The sequence below is a fragment of the Corvus cornix genome, chromosome 1A (genome assembly GCF_000738735.6).
Source record: "Corvus cornix cornix isolate S_Up_H32 chromosome 1A, ASM73873v5, whole genome shotgun sequence".
NCBI classification, from domain to species: domain Eukaryota; kingdom Metazoa; phylum Chordata; class Aves; order Passeriformes; family Corvidae; genus Corvus; species Corvus cornix.
Genome location: NC_047057.1, coordinates 43360514 through 43385412, shown reverse-complemented (window position 1 = coordinate 43385412; position 24899 = coordinate 43360514). Strand labels below are relative to the sequence as shown.

Genomic DNA, 24899 nt, shown 5'->3' with positions numbered 1-24899 from the left:
TCACAGCACCAGCTTTTAACTGAATGCTATTCTGATGTTTAATTGTTTAGGATTGCAATAGGAAAGGTATACTCCTATAACTGTAAAGCAAATGCATCAGTTCTTCAAGAGGACTTGTTCTTTTTTTCCTGACATTAAAGCATGAAATCCTGGCCCATTTGAGCCCATAAAAATTTGGCTAATTATTTCAACAGAGCCAGACATAAAGGCTTCTCTTACATCCTTTAATCAAAGCAATGTGATCTGTTGGAAGCGATCAAAGTCCATATGAGCTGTATTCACTGATGTTAAGTCTTCTGATTTGTTGTCACAATTGAAACTCATCAAAATGCAATGGCTTTAAGATTTGTTTTACTGGCAATTGCTTTACTTCTCCCTGTAGTAGAGCTTCTTCCTCTATGTGCATATAGATTTATAATGGATATAAATCTAAATAAGGGACATGCAGCCGTACGAGAAGATTTAGTTGATGCATAGTACTATTTAAAGCCAAATGGTATGGCCAGTTGAACACAGACTTGGGGAAAAATTTGAGCTGGTTTTTCTTTTTTTTTGTGGTGAGTGTTGGTCTCTAACCAGCTCATTGTGATCAAAAATAAATCCAAAATAGTCTATTCTAATTGCTTTAATTTTATTCTCATTATATAAATAGTATAAATTATCCCATTTATGATACTCATGAAAAATTTCCTCTGTTATTTTGACACAAGAAAGCTAAATTCTGTTAATGTTAACTGAAGGTGTATAAGGAATTCAGCATTGCTGCCTGCTACAGCTGTGGTTTTGATCCAGCAAGTTAACAGAAAAAAACCTGTGATCTGCTTTTGTTATTAATCTGCTGAGTTGCTTTAGCATTCACCTAAAGCATGAGATATGTCAGAGTAACCTTCTCAGAGGTTCACAGAAACACAGAACAGAGTAATTCCACCTCAGAAATTAAATTACCCAGGTTTTAAGAAGTGAACTATTTGGATGATTTGAATTTGAATTCTTGCTGATGTCCACTGACTCAACTTTATCATTGACTCATTCAGTAAAATACCAGAAATGTTTCAATGGGTAAAGGCATATTGTAAAGAAAAACATAGCAAGTATACATAGAACCAGAAAAATCATGCAGCATTTCTTTGGATGTTAAACAAAGCTTAGAAGAACAAATGCCTCTCTTTGAGCACTAACTGTAACCTCCCAAGGCGTAAGGAGCAGAAAATAATATAGCTACTGTAGCATGATATTTTGCTGTACAAAATCAAGGAAATTTAAATTCTTTGCAATGGTAACAGGGACTTTCTTTTTGGTTTCCTAGGAAACAAAGTGGCCTAGACTCCTCCTGTGCCAAGAAGCAACTGGGACATCAGGTCAAAGGCTTAATTAAATTTCATGTGAATTACTCAGCAGTAAAAACCAGTTAGCCTGCTCAGGAAAGATGATGCTTCTTATGTCAATCAAAAAAGCACTTGGGTGGAAAAACTTTCACAATTAAAAGACAAACACAAAAATAATAATCACAAAAAAAAAGCCCTGTGATGTAAGTGTGTCTGCTTTATAATTTAAGGAGCTAAATATCATCAATATTTCAAACCCTTAACTCTTTCTTGAAACTGATCTTTGCTGCCTGTTTCCTAACATCAGTAGAAATGACTTGTGAACATGAAGAGGAGGCAGCTCCACACTTTCATATGATATATACCATGGTCATGAAGTTCAACAAAACAAGTCTTAGGTGCACCATTAAAATTCATCTTCGTGCTGTCAGATGAAACAGAGTGTGTAACAGACTTCACAGTAAACTCTTTAAAACAACCAAAGTATTATCTTGAAACGTCTCAGGGGACCTAATTTTTGCAAAATATACAGAAAGGAGCAAAGACAGCTGCTCAACAGACACCTCTGCTCATAGTTTGCAAGCTGGCTTCTGGATGCTCCTCTTCACCAAACACATTTTGAATACTAAAAGCTACCCTTGAATGGCAGCTCCTCCATGCAGGCTGCCTTACCTGGACTTCTAAAGCCATCAGCTTAATCGTTCTTTACTTTGTGCCATGGTTTGTACCAGCAGCAGAGCAGAACTTGTGACCCCAAATCTGTTACTGTTTCACTGCTGAAATAGGGTTAAAGCCAGTGGTTCTATCCCAAATTTTGACACATAAATCAGATAAGGTTTTGGCATCACCTCCTAATTTTCTTGTGTGTGAAGTATCCCTGTGACAGTAAAGCTTAACAGTTTGCATTAATAGCAGATCAGCGTAACAGATAGTGTAAAACCCACATAAACTACACATGAATGCCATGCAGATACACCGACTCTTTGCAGATCAGATTCCGTTCCTGTCAAAGTTACATTTAAGTGGTCACAATTTTAGGCAGACTTCTTTGTACATAAAATGTAAAACATTTGTGGGTGCGTATGGAAAAACTTAATACTCTGCTTGTTTTTAAAGAAATAAGTAGAAAAATGTGGGGAAAACACCAAAAAATATTGGAATAAATATCTTTCTTACTGACTGAACTTCTCGGTGAAGCCATAATATCTAATTTTGAGGGTATCATCTGTTGGCAAAGAAATAACTGTCATATCACCATTTCTGTAGCATGACTTCATTGGCAGACTGGAAAAGAACAGCCAGATGGTTTGCAGAAAAAGAGCCTTCTTTAATTAATGAATATTTTTAACAACTAACACCCCCAAAAGACACAAATAACATTTCTGATAAATAAAATTGTTGAAATATTATTAGTTCTATCTTTAGAAGCCTTCTCCTACATATACATCCTTCTATATTAAGCAAAATTCATTATTTTGGAAAAAAATTTAGATTAATTTCACATCTGAGAAGGGATTATTAGAACAGACCAAATGTAATATAAAATTTCTGCAGTTCCAGTTCCTGACCTACATATGGCTGTTATGTCAGTTGTTATTGGATTCATTTTCCCCAGATTTCTCTTCAGTTTGTAGCACCCTACTCACTAGGGATTACTATTTTACTAGGGAATTCATTTGTTCTTGAGACTGAATATCAAATTTAATTCCAAGTTGTGAATTTTAGACTTGGCAATAACATGTAACAAGAAGATTCTCTGACAGGACAGCCATTCTTTTATGATTAGCTTTTTAAATATTTTCATTGCTAATAGAATCTGACTTAGCATTTTAGTTTTTCGAACACTAAGCCCAGGATTCTCAGGAAACGTTTGAAAATAATGAGGTGAACACCGTATGTCTAAGGCATGTATTGCTTTTAAATATATGTGCAAAATGCATTCATCTTCATTGCTTTAAGAAATGATAACAGAAAATGCAGGCCCACCACTGAAAGAAGAAAGAGTACAGACAACTTATGATCCAGGGAAGGATGAGGTACTTAATGTCACTTTTTTCAGTCTTCATAATGAAGCATTTCTGTCAACCATTATAATAAGGCTTAGCTGTGACCATCAATATAAGTAAGATAATAAGAAAAATTGAGGGTTTGGTAATTAAATCAGAATCCCATATAAATCCCATATGACCAACAGTGATAAATTTAATATAAACAAGTAAGCTAATAGGCATTGGGGAGTTTGTAGAAGAGAAATCCGTGGTTGCCAGAGTCAAACTGAGAACCATATGCAGGTTTAAATACAAATGTTTTATGGAATGTTCCATTTCATTCCAAATCTCAAAAAGAACAGTCATCCTCATACAGGCCAGAATTATGAAAGAAATAATTTTTAGGACAGTAAGATTTTTCAGATTGAATACCCTGATGAAATTAACTTCAGAAAAACACCAGAAGAGCATTTCAGCCACCAGGCATTATTTTTAAGAGTTCACATAGATGAAATTTAAAGGCAATGGGAAAAAAAGTAAATACAACGAATATAAATATCTTATAAGACACAAGGTTGGCAGAAAAGAAACTATTTTAAATACAATCTCCAGTAAAAAAAAAAAAAAAAAAAAATTCAGTTCTTTTTTATAGGATTGCAGAACATACAAGGCTATTTAAACTAACCAGTATATTTTTTTCAGGAAAGCTGACACAAGATTTTTCCTGTTTCTGCTTTTACAGGTGAACATACCTTCAAATGCATTCAGCATGCTTCTCTTCTTTCCATTCACCTGACAAAAAGATGCAGTTCATATTGACACACGTTTTGAAGAGCTATTGGTAACAATCTTCCTTTTATTTTACTGGCTTTACTGAAGTCTGCATTTCTGCTAAAGAAATTGCAGTACCAATATCATGATATTCCAACTGTTCAGTCAATTCCATTTTGTTTGCACTGTTGATTCAGCTTACATGAATGAGATGAAGACATTTGCTTTTTTATTATATTTTTATGCAATATATTTTTTTCCTTTCAGATGGCTTAAAGTGGTTAATATTTACAGAATATCTGCAGAAGTTAGAGCAAAATTGCTCATGTTTGTGGTCACTGATAAATTTGCTACAAAAAATATGCAAATTTTTTTACAGGTTACATCATCACTGTAAGAGCAGAGCTCTGATTTTTTGGGTACTTGTGTTTTCAAAGGTTTGAGAATTGAATCCTGACTCGATGCTTCCATTAGTCAAATGGCTTGCTTTCCACAACAATATAGCTTTACTACTCAGGACAATATTAAAATAGTCCTGGAAATAGACACTATGATTTGCACTCAGTAAGGAGAGGCACAGAATTTACATGCACCAATTGATTGAATTCAGAGCTTTCACCATAAAAAGAAATTCATACAAAAGTATCTCAGTTTCAAACCACAGTGGTATATAATAAATTATCATACCCTCTAACCTCCCACCTGTGTTCTGCACACTAATCCCTTTCTGCAGTGAATGCATTTAAAAGTCTGAAGCAGTTCCAAATGAAAGTTATTATAATATTTTCTAGGGTCCTAGTCAAGAAATAGCTCTGATGAGAGAGCAAATTTAAACATCAGTTGGTAAGGTTTTTTGGTTTTTTCTTCTGGGATTTTTTTTGTGATTCAATAGCTTGTGGTCATGTTTTTCAGCAGTTGTACACTGTATTTAATTGTGATTTCTGAAATATTCCCATTTTTCACAGTGCAAAAATCAAGAAAGAAGTTATTTAGAAACACCTTTCTGTTTGTATGCCATCAGTAATGGTTACACTTCAGGAAAACATAATTAATGTCAAGGAGTTTACCTGTACATAGTTTATATTTTCCTTCCTATACCTGCAGTGAAGGGAGGCTGCTTTGCATCACATACAGCATGAAAGCTGGAATACCTCTGATGGAATTGCAGCAGTGTCTGTTAAGCCTGTGTGTGCCTGACTCATGTTGATGCAGAGGCTGATTTCCATATGGACATATACAAATGTGAGTGCTGAAATGCAGAGCTGAAAGACCAAACCCTTATGCTCTGCAGATGCAGGCAGGGTTCAAATGCCTGCATACCTTTTTCCAACACTTTCTCTTCAGTTACTTTAGTAGCTTACAACTTCCAGTTAAGTGAGCAGAACAGTTATATGAGTGGTGGTAGACTGTGACCTTTAAAACTAAAGCAGTTCTGAGTAATATAGGAAAAAATATACTGATTTATCCTTAGCTTCTGGTTTCAACCTCAGGTTTCTTGAAGAACCTTCATGTTCTTCTGGGTGCTTTGAGCTGCTAACATGGCCAAGTTACTAACACTTTTTCATAACCCCTCTCACTGAGTAAATTACCCTACAAAAAATTATCCTACAAAAATGTCTTTCTGCCTTGGAATTCTCCTGTCTTAATCCCTGGTGCCATCTTTGGAAATGCCTGCAGATGTGAGCAAATGATGGTTCTGGAAGATGCCATAGACCAATCTACATCCTTCAGTGTGGTTTTTATTTCATATATGTCTTTTTGTGGTATACACCTGTCACATGCTCATGCTTGAGAACACCAAAGTAAAGAGTCCCATGGGTGTTTCCATAATTACAGACTTGCAATATGTTTTCTAGAGGCTACATTTCTGTGAATTGCAAAATCATTCTAAAAGGTACATGTTCTAAAAACTGGATTTTGAGAATTCTTTAATCTCTAGTTCACACAGAGAGCTCACAGAGAACAGTAATTCTGGAACACCAATTCAGAATTTCATCTTAGCAAAAAGACAAGCCCTTGATATATCTGTTTAGTTACTCGTAAAATCATTATAGAACAATAGAAGTATCTATAAATTAGCCATATTAAAGTCTCTGACAAGAATATCTTTGCATGGGATAAAGCCCTGCCTTCGAACTGTTCCAATGGAAGTCCTGCTGATTGTAATGGAACGTCATGCAGGTGCCTGAAAACTCTTACAGCTCTGAGGCTAATGTTTTATTTGGTATTCTCAAAGCAAGCTAATAAGTCTAGGTCTGTGACTGCATGCATAGATGGAAAGTTGAAGTAATCAAAGGCTAAAGGCAAATGCCCTCGCAAATATGAGGAAGAGATGGAAATTGGTACTGAACCGTTTGGATCATGGTCTAGCTAGAGATTCATGCTCTAAAAGCATCCAACATATCACAACTAGCTGCCACTTCCAAAAATGAAAACATAGTTTTGATCAAGAAAATATACATGCTAATAGTTAAAAATTTAGCATGCAATTAACTCAGTTGGCTTCAGTGGGTTACTATAAATTATGTTCATTCCTAAGGTTTTTGTTTGCTTGTTTCAGAAGAACTGGGATAGGAATAAATGAAATCATCCTTTGGGTTGCTCTCAGTCATACAATGACTCACCTGCTGAGCTGATAACAGAACTGTCTCTGCTGGATCTGTATTGCTTTCCCTATGTTTCTGGCACCAGGCTCGCTGCTAGCTCAGTATGATCTGCAAACTTAACGTCACCATCTGCTACCACTCAAGTGGTACAACTCTTTCCCAGCATTCCTGATGTTTGATGTGCCAAAAGCAGAGATTTTAGAATTTCTCAGTGCTTTGAAATAAGAAAGTGCTAAACTACATCAGTTTTATGTCCATTCTGGTCTTAGCACTTGCATAACCTGAGCTGGATTTTGGAGATCTCTGATCCTATAGAAACCTTAAAAAAAAAAATCAGGATGCAGAAGTCATTCTGGGAATGTATGTTTATGGTGTATGTTTGTGGTGATTGTCACAAGACATACCCCTCATGTATTCCTGCTGACTCCAGCACAGCAGAAAGATAAAAAGGAAACAGAGTTGACTTAAATCATAAGAAACAGTTAATGACATCCTTGCCAATCTTGAATGGGAACAGTTGATGTAAACACAGAGGACTTTGGCAGGAATGTTAGCATTGGTAAAAAAACTTACAAGAAAATGCCATCCACAGAAAGGTGGAATAAATTGCAGGTAAGCCTGTCTGAAAGAAAATTTACAAGGACTAAATTTCCACTTAAACCTACCCATGTGCCAAGTCAGAGAGGCTGCAAGAACAGAAGAGGATTTTGAAGACAAAACTATAATAATCATAAACTGATTTTCTTTGTTCCATGTCTATACCTACTCCTGTCGACAGTGAAGGGGATAGTGAGTGAAGGCTGTTGACGAAACTGTGTGAGGAAGGGAATATGGAAACATATTTATATCCTCTAACAAGTGCAAGACCATCCCATTTATGCTTTTAACACATCTCTAAATAAGTTTCCAGAGACTTTTTCTACAATCTCTTCAATCTGATGGGGAAAGAAAGCAAAATGGAAAATCCTACAGTGATACAATATTTTTAAGTTACAAGGACAAGACCCTGAGAAACACAGTCTAATGTCAAGGCCCTTCTCCAGGTGAGGGACTGGACCAGATGACATCCAGTAGTCCTTCCTATGACTCTAATCAGCAAGTAGTGTATTGTTTTATCTTACTACCAAAGAAACATGCCCTGGGAAGGGACATTTTTTGCTTGAATGTTCATACATTGACAAGAAGAGTGGGAAGTTACTATGCTGGCTATGAATATGGGTGTGAGACCCAATGAGACAAAATGACTGCTGAAACCAGTATTGTGTTCTTCCAGCAGATGATAAAGAAGGGTATAAGAATGGATCAAGCAGCCAATGATACTTCCTATTCCTGGTATTCAAGTATCATAATATAAATGATAAAGTGAAATAGCAGAAATAATAAATAAAAGATTTTCCTCTGTTTTCAGATAGCTCATTATTTCACACTCAAGAATAAAAGAAGTAAAAAAGCATTTCAATGAATTTTTCTTGATGGCATCCCTCATATTTGTTTGTTCCGTATGTACTGCTGTGGACAGCATACAGTGGCAAGAGATGACCTCCCATTTGCTTTGACCTGTGTCCCAGTTTACAAATAGCTGCCAAAAAGCAGGGTAATCTGCACCTGAGTGTGCCAAGGTTGGAGGAATTGTTTGTAGTACAGGGCAAGACAGGCGAAAGAAGAATCGCCTAGCCAAGCCTCCCAAAAAAGTAAAAATAAGATTTCTTTTGGAATTTGGATGAGAAAAGTAGTGGCTATGGCAGTGCAGGAAGCTACTGAAAAATTGTTGGCTTGACAGCAAACTGAATGGAGGGAAAAACACTTTCCCTCACATGGGAGATGCTGGGCAGAGAGAAAATTGACTGTTATTCCTTCCTTTTTATTCTGCTGTTCCTGCCTAATACATTTGTGTTTTCTATTTAAGAACAGTTAATACTCCCTAGCATGCTGAAAATACGTTTGGTGTTCTTGACAGACTCATTTTAATTAAACCATACAGAAAGTCGACCTCCTGACTACTTGATCTGAGGTATCATATTCCCTGTTACCTGAGAAGAACCCACACGATTTAGACACCAAGAAATGAACATCTGGACCTAGAAATAAAATCCTGCCCTATGCCTGGATCTAGCTCTATTGAGGTGAATATAAGACTTACATTACAATTATCCCTTCAGATCTGGACAGCACCTGTAAGGCTTTGGATAAGGTCTAAAATTAAAACAACTACCCCATCTTCAAATATTTTCACAAACTGGAAGAACGTTGGCTGACATATTCCAGGGGCCCAGGAGAATGAATTGTGCATTTGGAAATATATCTGTTTTGCTTGCTTTATGTACCCTCCCCGAGGGAACAGATCCTCTCTGTAGGTTCTTCTGGCTTCCTCCAGATGCTATAGAAATCCCTGAAATAGTGGATTTCTTCCCACAGCTTGTTCAGTGTCAAATCTTTCTTCTGAGAAATAATTTTACATGAAATGTTTCAGAAAAAGAATTTTTAGGTAAAATTTTTCCCTTTCCCAACTGAGCCTCCCAGACCCAACTGGTTTTTCTGCAGGATCTAACAAAATACATAAGAATTGTCAAAAGACATTTGGACAAACATTATAGGACCTCAGCAGATCTATTAATATTCATAAGTCGATATTTCTGGCAAACATCTTGGGTCTGGGAAGCCCTGTCACAACCATTTCAATTCCTTTAGAGAGAGCCAAAGAACCAGTCCCATGCCATTACCCATTGCTCAATGTAGTGTGCAGCTGGAGCTGGAGCTGAGGTCCCTTTCTGGGGGTTCAGAGTGTGACAAAATTGCTGCTGGGCCCACTCTGCTAAACAGCACACATTCAGCAGGGCAAGTGCTGATCTCTGTGGATTTGCTTTGTTGGAATCAAACATGCATATGCCCATATAGAAGTGAAAGCTACAGCCTTCTGAAGTCAGTGGGAGTCCTCCCACTCTTTCCAGGAAGTTTTAGAGCTGTTTCAATAGCTTGCTAACCTGTTTTGAGAAAACATGCACGCAAACATCATAATTTCTGCCCTGGGCTTTGCAGGTGCATTCTTCTGCTCAATGTGACATTTCTTGTGTATAGCACAGATTCCTCAGGTTCCTACCCTCTTATTTTTTCTAGTATTCAGCTCAAAAAAGACCTAAAATGAGATCATGTTTTTTAGCTACTTCTTTTAGACAAAAGATTAAAATAATCATCAAATCAGTTTGAGCTCCGGGAAATCTGAGGCTGTTTTTGACTCCTGACCATCAAAAACTCATCCTGAATTATATCCACACAGCCATGTTATGAGAGAGAGGCAGATGAATTAATAAAGATGTGTTCAAAAATTAGCCTTTTATTATAAAGATCAAGCAAGAGGAAATTGCCAAATAGATCTCTTACTGTATCTTCTGAGTTGTGAATTTTTAACTCATTTTGGTAGATATCTCTGGTTCTTTACAGCCACAACTATTGTCTTCAGTATTATATTTGCACAGAACTACACAACTCAATGGTTTACAGAAAGGGAGAATGGACAGAAAGTTGATGTGCAGTTCTGTGCTTTTAAGGCTTCAACTGATCACAGATGCAGCAGATAACACAGTGATTTACCTGTGTGAACCTTGTCAGCCCTGTGAAGCTTATAATTATTCAAATTAGAAAAGTTTATGGAGTTCGCAGGAAGAAAAAATTGCATGAGAGCCTTGAATTTTTGTTTTCCTCATATTTACTGATAACCCAAATTTTGTCATGTCTAGATTCTTCAACATCGAAATTAAGTGGAAAATACAGTTTGGCAGCTCACTAATGGTTTTGCCATTTGCAAGAAAAGTGGCTCTAGGTAGGAAAAAAAATGGTGTTAATAGTTAATGTTCAGCATGCTCAGCAAACCAATTTGGCTTTCAAGTCTGGCATGGCTGGTTTCATATTATACTGATGGATTTTTTGCAGCTAGAACCAGTGCTATTGAACATTTAATTTTCCTGTGTTTCATAAATATATTATGCTTTTCCATTTTCTATAGTGATAAAGAATAGTATGATTATTTTCAATATTTTGAAAATTTACATCTATTTCTTATTAAATTACCAAAGGATAGTTCATGTTTCGTTTTAACATAAAGTCCTTGGAGAAAATGCACATTGGAATGGTCATTTTCCTATATGCATTGTACTTTCAATGCCTTGGATCTCAAAATAGCAAAATGATATTAAACATTTGTATGTTTCTATTGCAATGGAAAAACTGCAAGGATTGGAGTTCTGTTTGGAACTACTGTTTGTGCACAAGGATTTAATAAACAGTAGCTAAGAAGTAAAGGACAGAGTGATCCATACAGAGAAACCAGTAGATCTTTTTTGCAGCACTCAGAATAACTTGGCTAGCTTTATTCAAGAAAGAGAGGAATTATTCCTGCAAAGTAATTCTTCTATGAGTGCTGTGGCACTTTGTTTGCAGCAAGAGACCTTGGGGTAGACAGTCTGTGGAGGATAGGGATGGGCAAAACTGCTGCTCCTGAAGAAAATCCATGCAGCTCTGCTTTAAGTGCTGCTCCTGCTTGGGAGATGCACTTCCATTTTGCTGCTCATGGGTGTTTCTTTGGTGACAAAGGTGAATCCTGAGCTATAAAGCCGGCAACCCGGGGCAACCACAGAGAAAAAAGGACAGCTGATAAACAGGGAAACCTGCTGAACCAGTACCTCAGGGAAAGTAAGAGATGCTATCATCAATGGTTCCACAGCAAAAAAAAGGTTCTGAAAGTCAGGTTTTGGCAAATAGACACAAATACTCTTAAAAGAGGTAAGTCTGTGTTCTCAGACACCTTGAATTAAAAAATTCCTTCTCTGTAGGGCTTTGAGGACATAAATACCATCAGGTAATCACTTTTATACAGGTGGGGGTTTTTTTTCAGATTCTTGGAAGGGGTGCTTTGGCAAGATCTGACAAGCTGTCTGCAAAGCCAAACACTAAAAACTAAACTTTAAAAGGAAAACATTTCAGTGAAAGACATGCAAGTTTTGACACTCAGTCAAAAAGTTGGAGAGCAGCCAGCATTTTATACCCTACCTAAGTAAAAATACAAACACAAAGTCCTGTTCAGGAATTTGACTGAGATTGCTCTGAGACCTCCTTCTAAGGCCATCAGGCCCTATATAAAATGCAGTTGTCATTTTCCTAATAGTAATGGAGTGCACTGATCCTTATAATGACTCAATCATTTACCATGGTAGAGGAAAATCTGAGTTTGGTTCTCTGTTATCCTAAAAATTTCTCCTCCTCATAGGACTAGGATATGGGGAAGAGAGATCATACCTGTTGAAACTATGAGTGTGACAGACAGCATAGCCCAGCAAGCTTATGTGTAAGGGCAAGAGTGGACAAAAGAGGTCCTGGCTTCCTGCTCCAGCTGTGTAAATTTAATCTGCAAGAATTGACTTGAGAAAACATCAGCTCTATTTAATTTTTTAATCACAGAATCACAGAATATGCCAAGTTGGAAGGGACCAACAAGGATCATCAAAGTCCAGTTTCTGGCCCTGCACAGAACCATCCCCGAGAGTCACACAATGAGCCCGAGAGCATTGTCCAAACACTTCTTCTGTCAGGCTTGGTGCAGTGAACACTTCCCTGGGGAGCCTGTTCCAGTGCCCAACCACCCTCTGGGTGAAGAAACTTCTTCTAATATCCAACCTAAACCTCCCCTGACTCAGCTTCAGGTCATTCCCTGAGGTCCTGTCACTGTCACCACAGAGAAGAGATCAGTGCCTGTCCCTCCTCTTCCCCTCATGAGGAAGTTGTGACGGCAAAGAGGTCTCCCCTCAGTCTCCTCTTCTCCAGGCTGAACAGACCAAGTGACCTCAGCTGCTCCTCAAGGCTTCCCCTCAAGGCCCTTCACCATCTTTGTTGCCCTCCTTTGGACACTCTCTAATATTTTAATGTCTGTTTTATATTGTGGCACCCAGACCTGCCCCCAGCACTTGAGGTGAGGCCACCCCAGCGCAGAGCAGAGCAGGACAATCCCCTCCCTTGCCCAGCTGGTGATGCTGTGCCCGATGCCCCCCAGGATACCCCAGGTTGGCCCTTCTGGCTGCCAGGGCACTGCTGACTTCAATTCACTTTAATTCCCTTAATAGGGTAGACCAGTAGATGGGAAAAAATATTGAAAGACACCAAGAGAGCTAGACTTATTTTGAAAAGTGGATTGTGAAGAACCCCATGAGGTTTGACATTGGAAGCTGATACTTCTCTTATTTGCAGGGGCTGGGATTCATATCTCTGGAGAGACCTGGCTCATGGGTGAAGCTGAGCCTTTCTGCCTCTGCTTACCTGTGAGCCTGCTAGCCCTGCTCCTGAAACAAAGATGTTAGATTTTTGTTGTTCTTGTTTTTCTTCCTCTTGCTTAATGGAGACCAGATATTAGTCTGGGCTGCTAGTTTAGATGTTCAGTTTAAACACCAAATCATTACCTGATTTCCTCTTCAGAAGAAATCAATATTAAAAGCTATGCATTTTAAATAATGACTCAAGAATGGCATTCTTAATTTCAATGAGAGCCAGGGAGATTATTCAATGCATTTGAGGTGGAACAAAATATCACTTTCACAACTGATCTGAAAATCCAAGTAAGTCAAGTGAAAAAAAAAAGAATCAAATATAACAAAATTTCTTTTTTTTTGCCTCAAGATGCTTGATAATAACATCCTGTGAGGGATACATAGAGATTTGTAATAATGATCATGGGGTCTCTTTTATGCTTATTCCATACATGAGCAGGGCCATGGAAATTAATGGATCTAACCAATAGAACTATAGGCCCACAGGATCAGGCACCTGATCAGCAGTATTTACCTCTGCTCTTTTTGGAGTGTACAAGATTTTGGAGGGAGTTGGGGGCAGAGGGGAGGCAAATACAAGAGAAAATATCATAGGACTGGGAAGGTCATCTAAATAAATCATAACTAATGAGGCATCTGCTATCAAGAATAAATCATCATCACTTTTCCACTATCCAATTTCCCATTAAATTAGTTTCTAGATATGACATCAGGTCCAATCTTTTCCTATATGCATTGATGCTTTATTATTGTAAAATGTGAGCACTGGAAGAATGAAAATGGTCAATGTGTATCAGTAATCAGACTCAGTAATCACACCGCTTGAAAAGGTGCCCCTCTTGACGTGTTGCCATTCCTGCTGGCGTTTATGATGTACCAAATATAACTAAACAGTTAACTCCTACTTGTGCACTTTTGACAAGGCGGTGGATTCTTCACATAAGTAAATATTGGTTGACTTTTTTAAACTTGTATACACTATTAGTAGAAAAATAACACTATGACAAAGACTGTCAATCCAAGAATTTAATTGCAATCTAACAATTCTATCTTAATTAATATGTCTCCTTGGAGAGAGTAATTTTCCCTCAAAATACTGCTCAGATGTGCTGGATGGCATTATTTTCCTAACAATAATTTAAGAAAATTCTGTCAATATCATTGTCTTACTAGTTAATCTACTTTGCTTGTTCCCTTGTGTCCTGATTACAGGTTTATTTTTTCATTTGGAGTTATATTTCACTGAACTATAACAAAGAGTCATATAAAATGTAGTAATTAAATTTTATCAGTTGCTGGTGTTTATATAACCAATACATTAGTGGTTCCCTTTCTAGTGACAGGATAGGCTCACTTACAAAAACGGTTCCTCCAAATTTAAACCAGGCAAAACACAGAACAGGATTTGGCCCATCATGTAGTCAGCATGTACCTTTATAGTTAAGAGTGTAATTGTTAACATGTGACAGTTGCAGCAACACTGAGGAAAGGGCATTGCTTGATTAACTGCCCTGGGACTGTCATATTAGATGGATGGTTGAGGGAGTGCTTCTTTCAGGACTCCCTGGCACTCCCTCTCTGAAATAATTGGTTTCAAAAGCCAGCCTTGGACAGCATGCAATTGTGTACACAATAGATCATCCAGGTACAAGGAAACTCAGCGGGAGTGGGACAGGCCAGGAATTGTGTTACAATTTAGTTTAGACTGGTTTCCATTGCCTCATAAACCTGGAGCTTCAGCAGTGCCTGAATTTTCCATCTCAGGGGAGATGAATTTACGTCGTACCTTACACAAGTGGTGATAACCCTACTGAGCAAATAACTTTTGCCACTTCAGTGTAGCTGCTCACAAATGGGGCTACTAAACGTTGCCACATCCCTCGGGTCTGATTTGCAGTTGATTGTGACCTTTTAAGACCTTTTTGAATAGTCCTCCAGCCCACAGTCATCAGCCATCTGTACTTTAATCCCCAGGCACGGTTCAGCCCAGTGAACTCCCAGGAATGAAGCTGACTGCATAATTTCTTCTCTGTTTGTCTTATATCTTGTTCAGCATCTAAAAACACATCACAGCTTTAAGCTCGTGAAAGCACAAGAAATTTGCCAGCTGCTGTCCCACACTTCATTTTCACTGCATTCTCATTTTCTGCAATTTCTCCATAGCATACAAGACACAAGGAGCACACCCAACATTTTCCAGAATACTTTGCTTGACACAGCATGAGGAAACCTTGAGTATACATTGGCGCTGCACTTTCAAAACACACAAGGCAATGTTGGAAGCTTTGGTGTGGGCTAAATTCATGTCATGTGGACTGATGAGAAGTGACCTCTTGGTTGGGGCTAAACATCAGTGAAGACTAAAATTTACACAGCAATTTCTGCAATCCTGTTCTTCTAGTGTGTCTGGGGGTTCCCCTTTGGCATTCCTGATTCTCATTTGCTCAGGTCTGAAGATCAGATCTACATTAGTGAGAAAGTTTACTCTGTAGTTTGCAAGAAGCATGTACTTCATTGCATTGGTAAGATGACATGAAACTATTGTATGCAGTGTGTCAGCAAATTGCCTGGGAGAAGGATAGGCTGTTCTACATGAAAAGCAATTGGTACTCTGTAGCATTAAGTACCTTAAAACATGAGCATTATTTAGTTCTTTAAACAAGTTGTTGAAAATCTTACCAAAAAGCTTTCTTTATCAGGAGGAATTAAAACTTTAAATCAAATAAAAGGAGTGAAATTTATTCTGGACAGAGAGAGAGCAACTAGAAGCCAGTCATGGTCCAGAGCATCAGAAGACTGAGAAAGACATTTCAGAATAGAAGAAAATTCCTCTTTCTTATGAAGTCAACTTCTACTCATTCTCAGTGACAGATAGGAAAAGGCTGCCTTAAAATATATAGTCCCAATGCGGTGTTTTCAAAGGTATCTTCCACACATAGGTGCTTATGTTGAGAGGTACCCAGCAACTTGAAGTGAGAAGCTCTGCTTTTCTTGGCTCTGGACACATTGAAGAATTTCTTGCCTGCATTGTACAAAATTCCTTCCCAAAACAGGTTGTTCCCTTGGAACTAGTGATATGGAGTCCATCAGGAGATGGAAATTCAGGACCCTTGCCAAGTTTCCTATTTGAACAATTGCTTTCACCATAAATGAAGACAAGAGTGAGTATATTACAACTTTTCATTAAAAATTTCTAAAGCTTGTATTCAGAAAAGCCAACATATTTCACTTTGGGTTGATTCAGCTTTAAGATGAATTTATCTGAGCTACTATCTTTAGGAAAATGTGCTTCAAATGCTGAATAGCTCTGTTCACTCAGGTTTCCTAGCTGGAGAATGTTTTACGTGTTCTTGGTTGGGCCATGGTTTTAGTGCAATGCACAGCCTCAGGGGAGACCATGTGCTGCATGGGCCAGGTGGTCCCATACCCCAGCCTAGTCCATATGAAGCATTCTTGGTGTCACTGTCTTGGATTAACCAGTGAAAAGCAAACGTGTGGATTAGGTTTTCAGAGCAGGTAGAACAAATCTTTTCAGTACATATTACACATATGGGAAAAATACTGTGTTGAGAGAGATAAAACAAAAAGAGATTATTGAAACACAAGTGCAAAGCAGCAAGTGAAGTTGCTGGAGACAACTTCTACATGTGCAGAAGACACCTAACATATCTCTGGAGTAGCCATCCCTGTTTTACATGGACTGGGCCCCAGGGGTGAGGATTTACCCTCTAGTCCCTACCTCTTTTAGCTGTTGATTTGGACTGTATGAATGAAGTTTAGTTTTGTGTAAAGCAACATTGGTGGTGCTTCAAAGCTGCAGGTTATTCAATGAGCCTGGTATGTCAGTGGGAAAATAAATCAGTTTCTGTAAACCAGGAAAAATAAAGCACTCAGTGGGTCATCCTCCAAATTTAATGGAGAGATTCTGTAAGTTTGATTTGCTTGTTTTGTGGTGCTCCCAGGGGCTTTGTTTTGTTTAGAGTTTGGTATTAAGTATTCTAACTGTGACTGTAGATGGGGGCCTTTTTAATTTGCATAATTTTCTCATGGGACTACAGCTGCTAATTTGGTGATTAATTATCCATATTACACACTGTTTATTTGACCATGCCTAGATTAATTTCTCTTTCCAAGCAAATCACATTCAGATATGAATTTGCATATCTTGATTACATTTTAATGCCTTGGCTATCATTTTTTCTTCCCTGGGTACCTCATGAGATTACAGTAGAGTGCTCAAGCAGAGAATGATGGAATGTCTTAAATGACATTGTGTATCACTGGACAGACCATGCACACAACTCCATGTTAATGGAAGAAATGTTCCTTTAACTATCAGGGAGGTTATGACACCTAGACTGTAGATCCTTTGCTAGTTTTGTGGCATTATTACTTATGGTGATATGAAGAAAATAGCTCATATATGTTTACAAATTTAAAAGATACTTATGTTCATAGATTTTCATCTACATTCAAGCTTTTCCAAATTTTTTCCACCTTTATAGGAAGAATAAACATATGTAACACTTCTCCCTGATTTAACAGTAGAAGTCACAGGTATAGAATATGTATTTGGAGAACAAGGTTCAGAATGCAACATAGAAAAACCACTGAATATATTCCAAAAAAAAGCAGAAAACAAATTTGCTCCTGACACAATTTTCTGAGACAAATTTTTGCAGAAATTGCATTCTAACACAGCTGGAATCTGTGCAAACAACAGGAAAAATTATTAGCTTATTCACAAAAAGCTTTCCAAGGATCACTCTATTATCCCAAGAGACAACTAGGAAATTCTCTGTATAAGGCAAGCTGCTTATCCTGAATAACTACAGGTTATATTTGGAATTTTGTGTGTCTCTTTTATTTACTTTTACAGCATATGCACTACAGAGGCACTACAGCTAAGTATAGTCTTAAAAATAGAATAATATTTATTGTATAAAGCATAAATTTTTATACATCTTATTAAAAAGAGTGCTTTCATATGCATATTTGTCTAGTTCATCATAGCAATGATCTGTGCACAACATAAATTACTAAATGCAGTACACCACTGTTGTAAAAGTAATCAGTTCCATCATTCTTCACCAGAAAATGAAGACAAAAATACACTGAGATCTCCAAACTTGTGGTTACAAATAGGCTCACTTGGGAAGGGAGAGGAATGTTAAATAGATTAACTTATAGGAATCATTAACACTGATTCTATTTAATCTCTTCTAAGTGCTCCTCCAACACTACTTGTATTCAGGAAAAGAAAGCTAGCAAGTAGAACTGTAACTGTTAAAACTTGATAACCCAAACATATTCCTATCTTTTGGAGGGGAATTATTTGTGTGTTTAGAGCATTTTATCACCATATGAAAGTCAATGACTCCTACCCACAGAAGATTTCAAGAAGTATGTCAAAATATTGGGAGCCTGACCCTAAAAACACATCTCTGTTAAAATCAATTTGATTATTCATATGAGTGAAGTTTTTCACATGTGTTAGTGTTTGCTGTAGCAGACCCTTGACCTTTGGCTTTATGGGAAGACAACACAGTTGTCATGATTTCACAACATAAATAGACACTATTAAAAGACCCAAAGTAACAACATAGGCTTACTGGGATTAAAAACAAAGCATCATAAATGTTTATGGGTATCGCAAATAAAGGGCAAATTCGAGTTCATGTGAGCTGTGCACATTTTTTGTTTGAAGTCCAAGTTCATGAGCTGAAGCTCTCCTCAAGAAATGCCTGCCAGCACTTGTACACATATTCCTGTATCAGTTTGATCCTCCTTTTAAAAACAAAACTGTTTTGTTGCACAATGAAGATGAAAAACAAATTAAACCAGAATTAATACTCCCTAGGGAATGAAAACCAGCTTTGGAAATCACATACAAACTTTTAATCATTATATTTTAGATTGCAAGACTTTCAAAAGCCAAAGTAACATTTAAAAAAATAAGTGGGTGGGAGACTACATCATGAAGCCCCCAAACACAATAAACAAAGCTGCTGGCAAACTTGATGCCTTTCTCTTTCCAAAACAGTGTTCTTTGTGTTATTGTTCTCAGTGAGGCATGAAGGGTTTGGATGAAATTCTTGCCACATTGAAACAAATGTTAAAAACTATTGATTTTCAGCCAAAATGTCATCCTCTGTATTAAATGAACAGAACGAAGGGGGAAGAAAACTGTGACCAAACAGGCCCATAGCACAGAAAGCAGAGCCTGCTGTGGGCTGCAGCCACTGGCTGGGGATGCTCTACTGGCCCCCAGGCTTGACCCTGCTGAACAGTGGGTCACTCTGGTCCCTGCTGCTGCTGGCACGGCCCAGAGCCTTGCACAACCACGGCAGATGCTCCAACCCTTCCCTGCATCAGTGCTCCAACCAGCAGCAGCTTGTCTTGGCAAGTGTGCTTTGCCAGCTTAGGAGGAGCAAACAGGGAGGAGGAACCTAATGAGGGCTTTACTGAACTTGGAAGCACTTGGGAAATTGTGCTAGAGAAGGCTTTGGATCTTTTCAGTTGACAGTCATCCTCAAGCTCCCACATGTACTTGGGCTGGTCCTGGCCACGGGATGCACAATGTGAGTGATTCAGTAATGTTCTATGCTGCTGTCAAACCTATTCCCCCTAGCTGAGAAGAGGCTTCCCTGAAGAATCTTGCTCACATTCTTTCCTTTCCTGTCACACTAGTTTAAAAACAAATGGTCTGAGAGACTCAGATAAGTGTTTTTCTGTCTGACTTCAAGAGAGGAGATGAGTTTTACTCCCCTTCCACGCATAACTCTCCAGATCACCTGGCATCCTTAATTTGACCAAGCTATTCTTATGTGACAAAACTAGGAGGGAGTTCAGTAAGAAGTCAATGAAGAAAATGGTCCATTGTTAAAGGGAAAAGTTGAAGAGGAAAAAAATTTCCAACAATAACAAATCACTTTACCAAACAATTCAAATGGTTTTTTGAGTGAGATATCCTGCATGGAGCCAGTGAATATTGCTCTTTCTGGTGTTATAAATTGTGTGTGTATTTATTACTTGGATGCATTCCTTAGCATTATATTTCTTCTGATAACAAAACTGGAAAATTATAGAAATTACTGCACATGGAAGAAATTAGGAATGTTTTTCCAAATGCCCTGGAACTTTTCATGGACTAGGTTGGAAGTACTCCTACTGTATTTTTAAGACATGCAGTAAGTGTACCTGGCTCTAGTACAGGTACAAGGGTGCTAAATTTGAGTCTAACTACTGCAATTTACAAATCAGCATGATGATAAGTGTTAAATCAGCATGATAAGTAAGCATTACAAATCAAAGGCACTTCAATGAAATTCTGTCAAAATCATATTATGCTATTTGTGGTGTTTTTTCTCTTTATATTTTGTATATTCTTAGAAAAAAATTCTCTATACAGCTGTTCTGATTATACTCACATACAATATAGCAAATCTTGTATTTCTCTCAGCCCACTTCCAGAGGAATTTTGATAAACATCTTTAAAGTCTCCAGATTTATGTAAATGTTAATGTTTGTTGTATGAGAAAGACCACTTTTGGGTGGTAGCTTCTATCAATTGCAGCTGTCCACAACTTCTTTGTATGTTGTGGGTTCTTTCACTTTTTAATGCAATAGCTCTATGTCTAATAACGTGTGCCTTTGAACTAGCACATACCCTTATAACCCTTGTAAGCAGTTGCCTCTTGTGTATTAACTCAGATATATTTCAGCAATTTTGTCATGGCAAGAGGCTCTGCTAAGGAATGGGAAATGTATAAAAACACGTGGATGCCATCCTGTGTTAGAGTTCAGCTTGTTGGAGTCAACCGACATTTGATATGAATTAATCTTTTGAACATTTATTCACAAATGGCAAATCACAGAATCCCAGAAAGGGTCAGGTTGGAAGGCGCCACAGTGGGTCATCTGGTCCAACATCCCTCAAGCAGGGTCATCCTAGGGCATATGGCACAAGATTGTTCTTAAATAGCTCCCGTGAGGGAGAATTCACAACCTCTCTGGACAATCTGTTCCCAGTGCTCAGTCACCTGCACAGTAAAGAAGTTTTTCCTCATGTTCAGGTGGAACTTCCTGTGCATCAGTTTCTGCCCATTGCCTCTTGTCCTGTGGTTGGGCACCACCAAGAAGAGCCTTGAAACATCTTGACACTCTCCCTTCAATACTGATAAACATGATGAGGTCCCCTCTCAGTTGTCTCTTCTCGAGGCTGAACAGGCCCAGCTTCCTCAGTCTTACCTCATGAGAGAGAAACTCCAGTCCCTCCGCAGGACCCTCTCCAGGAGCTCCATGTCTCTCTCTTGTCCTGAGGAGTCTGGAACTGGACACAGCACTCCAGCTGCCTCACCAGGGCTGAGCAGAGGGGCAGGATCACCTCCCTTGACCTGCTGGCAATGCTCTTCCTAATGAACCCCAGGATCTTATTGGCCTTCTTGGCCACAAGGTCACTGGTGGCTCATGGACAGCTTGTTGTCTGCCAGGACCCCCAGGTCTTTTCATTTCTGAGTCATATTCCCAACAATAGGAAAATACAACCTATTTTAATTACATTGGCATATATTCATTGGATTAAAATACGAAGAGTTATTTTATACTAGCAAAACTAATTTTTTTAATGTTTAATATTTATGACTTGCATTACTAAAAATCAAGTTAGTCAAGAATATATTTACAGGATATTTTTATAGGAAATTTACAAAAGAAAACAAAGATGGTTGGATGGTATAAGTAAATAAATATAGATTCTAATGAATAACAGCAACGAAGTTGTTTTATATCTGTACTTGGGACAATGCTGCTATTAAAAACAAGAGTCTGGGAGATTTATGGAGAACAGCCCTTCAAAAAAAATGTCAAGGGAGCCAAAATTGAGTGCATATGTTGTTCATCACAGTAGATTAAAAGGAATGTCTGCCTAAGAGTTAATAAATACCTGTAGGATTATTCAGCATGCTCCTTCATCTCTCTCTTAATCAGGATGAAATTAAATCTTCTGCTAATCAATGTAAGACCCCACTGGATCCTGAGATGAGCAGTGGACATGACCTGACCAGCCTTACTAGGGAAGAAATTTTCCTCGGACTTTGCAACCAAACTCCTGTTGAACAAACCAGGGTCAGAGTTGCACATGATGCAGTCTCCTCTGCCTTCCTTTGCTCCTTCTGATTGAGGTGATGTTGACCAGCACTGTGACCTCATCACTGATGATGGCAGCTATGAGGTGTGTGTGTACCAAGCTTTTCTTCCTCACATCTTTCACACTCTTCTTTCTGCTTTACTAAGTTGCTTACCTGCAGAGTAGTGCTGTACACTGAGATACAAAACTGTATACATGTGTTAATTTAGAAACTTACCTTTAAATTTACCTTTCCTTGAATGCCAGCTCTTGGATAATCTGCCATGGTCCGTCAGCCCAATGGGCTTCCCCATGCAGGAGGAGAGCTCTTGGTCAAGCAAGGAAGCCTGGGTTGCATGGGATGAGAGCCTTTCCCTCCCCCCTGCCATTGCTGCTGGCTGCTGTAGAGCTCCCATGGGGATGAAAACCCATCAGCCTGGGCAAAGCACTGGCTGGCACTTCAGGAGAGGCCAAGCTGCTCCCTTCAGAGTGCAATCTGGATGCCTTAGGCAAGGCTTTTCTGGCACCCACCTGGCTGTGGAGGACATCAGCTGGGGCCAACCACCCAGAAGACTCAGACTGCACGGGACAGCCCCGACACAATAGGTCTTGGGATTTACTGCAGTGAAGACGAGGAGGCTTTTTAATTCCCTAGCTCCCCCTTCCACCAAACCTGATAGTCTGGAGACAGCTTGAGAGCTTCAGCAAGTGGCTGATGAACTGCTGCTAATTGCTCTATACCTTTTAAATCCACACTTGCCTGACCCCAGGTAAACTCCCTGTGTTTTCCTTCCACAGTCCTGCTTTGGAAACACTGAAGGTGGAGGAGCAGTGTGTGAAGGTTTTTAAAAGCCTGCTGATAACCTGTGGGCCACAGCCATGAAAACATGGTGCCCCTCACTGTTATAGGAATTCCCCTATTAATTTTGTCAAAAGTTTCATACATGTGTCAAAAGCTAGTGACATATTTCTCCTGAAATGTTGCTCCACCAAATTAGTAAATGTTGCTGCATAAGCATTCTGATCCTGATTCAGCAAGTAACCAGCTACCTCAAGGTCTTCTAAATCAAGAACTTTGTGCTGATGGAAGAGCATTGTAAATGCCTGAGTTAATTTTAACCTACTGTACACATCTGCATTTCTTTCATACTTTCTCAAGCTTAGAATACATTAACTTTTATCTTCTTAAGGCAGAGAAATAAGTGTTCATATGTAGTGGTAGTCCAGCCTGACACAGCCTGAATGACCCTCATGTTTTGTAAATTACATATAATCAGTGAAACTGGCTCTGATGTAAGAGATCCTTCGTTGAAAGATGGCCAAATATTGGCCTTGGGCATACAGAGTAGCAGTGCAAGGGAAATGGAGTACTAGAATTTGGGAACAAACAAACAACTTACACCATAACAGAAGAGGTCAACAGAAGTTAACAAGAGACAGAAAATTATTTTGATTTAAATATGGAAATTGAATTATTGTATGAACCATGATGGAAGAGAAAACTGTTTTAGATGAGTAAATAATCTTTCTGTCACATTCTCTGAAGTATAGAAATACTGAATAACGTAGCTGGTATGTTGTTCCTATAAGTTTCTCTAGAACAATGCTGTACTTCCAAACAGGGACAGCCTGACCTCTTTAATGGAAGAGATCACTGTACTAGCACAGAGAGTAAATCACTTCCTTGGAAAGCTAGGCATGGTTTTCATTAAATCTGCCTCTTAACCCAAATTCTCCAAATTTACAGGGGTTTAAATGCTTAGTGCATTAGAATCATGTTTTGGTCAGAGGATTCAGAGCTGCCTTTGGTGCTTCCTTAAGCTGCCTCAGCAAAGTGTGTGGTAGGCATGAGAGTGTGGGTTATGTTGTTCACTATGTTCTCTTTAATGCAGTGAGTGCCAGAAGTTAGGCTGGTCAAAACCAGAATTGGTTTTTGTGTTTGTCTTCTTTTCTTTTTAAAATATAATTTCAAATTAATTGCTAACTTTCATGTTTTATTTTTTTTAACCCTTTCCACTCCCTATTTGAAATTTTAATTTAATTGGAATATGAAACAATATGAAGAAAATTCTCTTCAAAATGGTCTTTGGAAACATTTGTTTCCATGGAACAATAAATAGGAACCACCTTTCTACCTTTCTAATAATTAACATTCCTTGCTGGGTGAATCAAGGTGTGTAAAATGCATTTATTGGTGTCAAGGCAGCCCCCTCCAATCCCATAAGTAATGTTCCAGGGGAAATTTACCTGTCTGTCCTTGAATAATAGGCTGTCATATTAGCTAACATATTCAGGTGTCAAGAATCTGGATTGTTTAGATAATATTAAATCAAACAACTTGGGGACAAACCCAAAACACACCGATTAACAAAATAATATATTCAAATAAAAAATCAATTTATAACAGTCACACATGAAGTCTGATAAACAGAAGGGCTGATGTTATTTCCCTGCAAAGTACCTGGAGCCTAATCTTATTTTAAACTGCAGATACGTCTCACAGTATCCTGCTGTGTCATATAAATTGGATTTTCTGATCCTTTTTGCACACGGTCATGGAAGGTGTGTAGGGAGAAGAGTAACAGGTGGCAGGGCACTGTTGTGAGACAACCTTGTTTAGACAACCTTAGTATTCAATTTAGAAGCTCCCAGAATAGAAAAGGTGGAGCCAGTATTTAATTACTGTGATGAAATAATGTATTTCATCAGCTGTAAACAAAATTAATCACATTTCTTATGATGAAATATGATGCAAATAGTTACTTTTGATT

At 38.3% G+C, this 24899-nt stretch overlaps 1 long non-coding RNA gene across 1 annotated transcript in view; it reads left to right on the top strand.

The window, feature by feature from the left end:
* Positions 1–24899, top strand: part of LOC104698441 — a 147017-nt gene that overhangs the window by 118222 nt on the left and 3896 nt on the right. Inside the window, exons 6-9 of the long non-coding RNA XR_753329.4 lie at positions 1307–1358; positions 4056–4154; positions 16055–16162; positions 21990–22233. This is a non-coding gene — a long non-coding RNA (uncharacterized LOC104698441). The remainder of the gene's footprint in view (positions 1–1306; positions 1359–4055; positions 4155–16054; positions 16163–21989; positions 22234–24899) is intronic.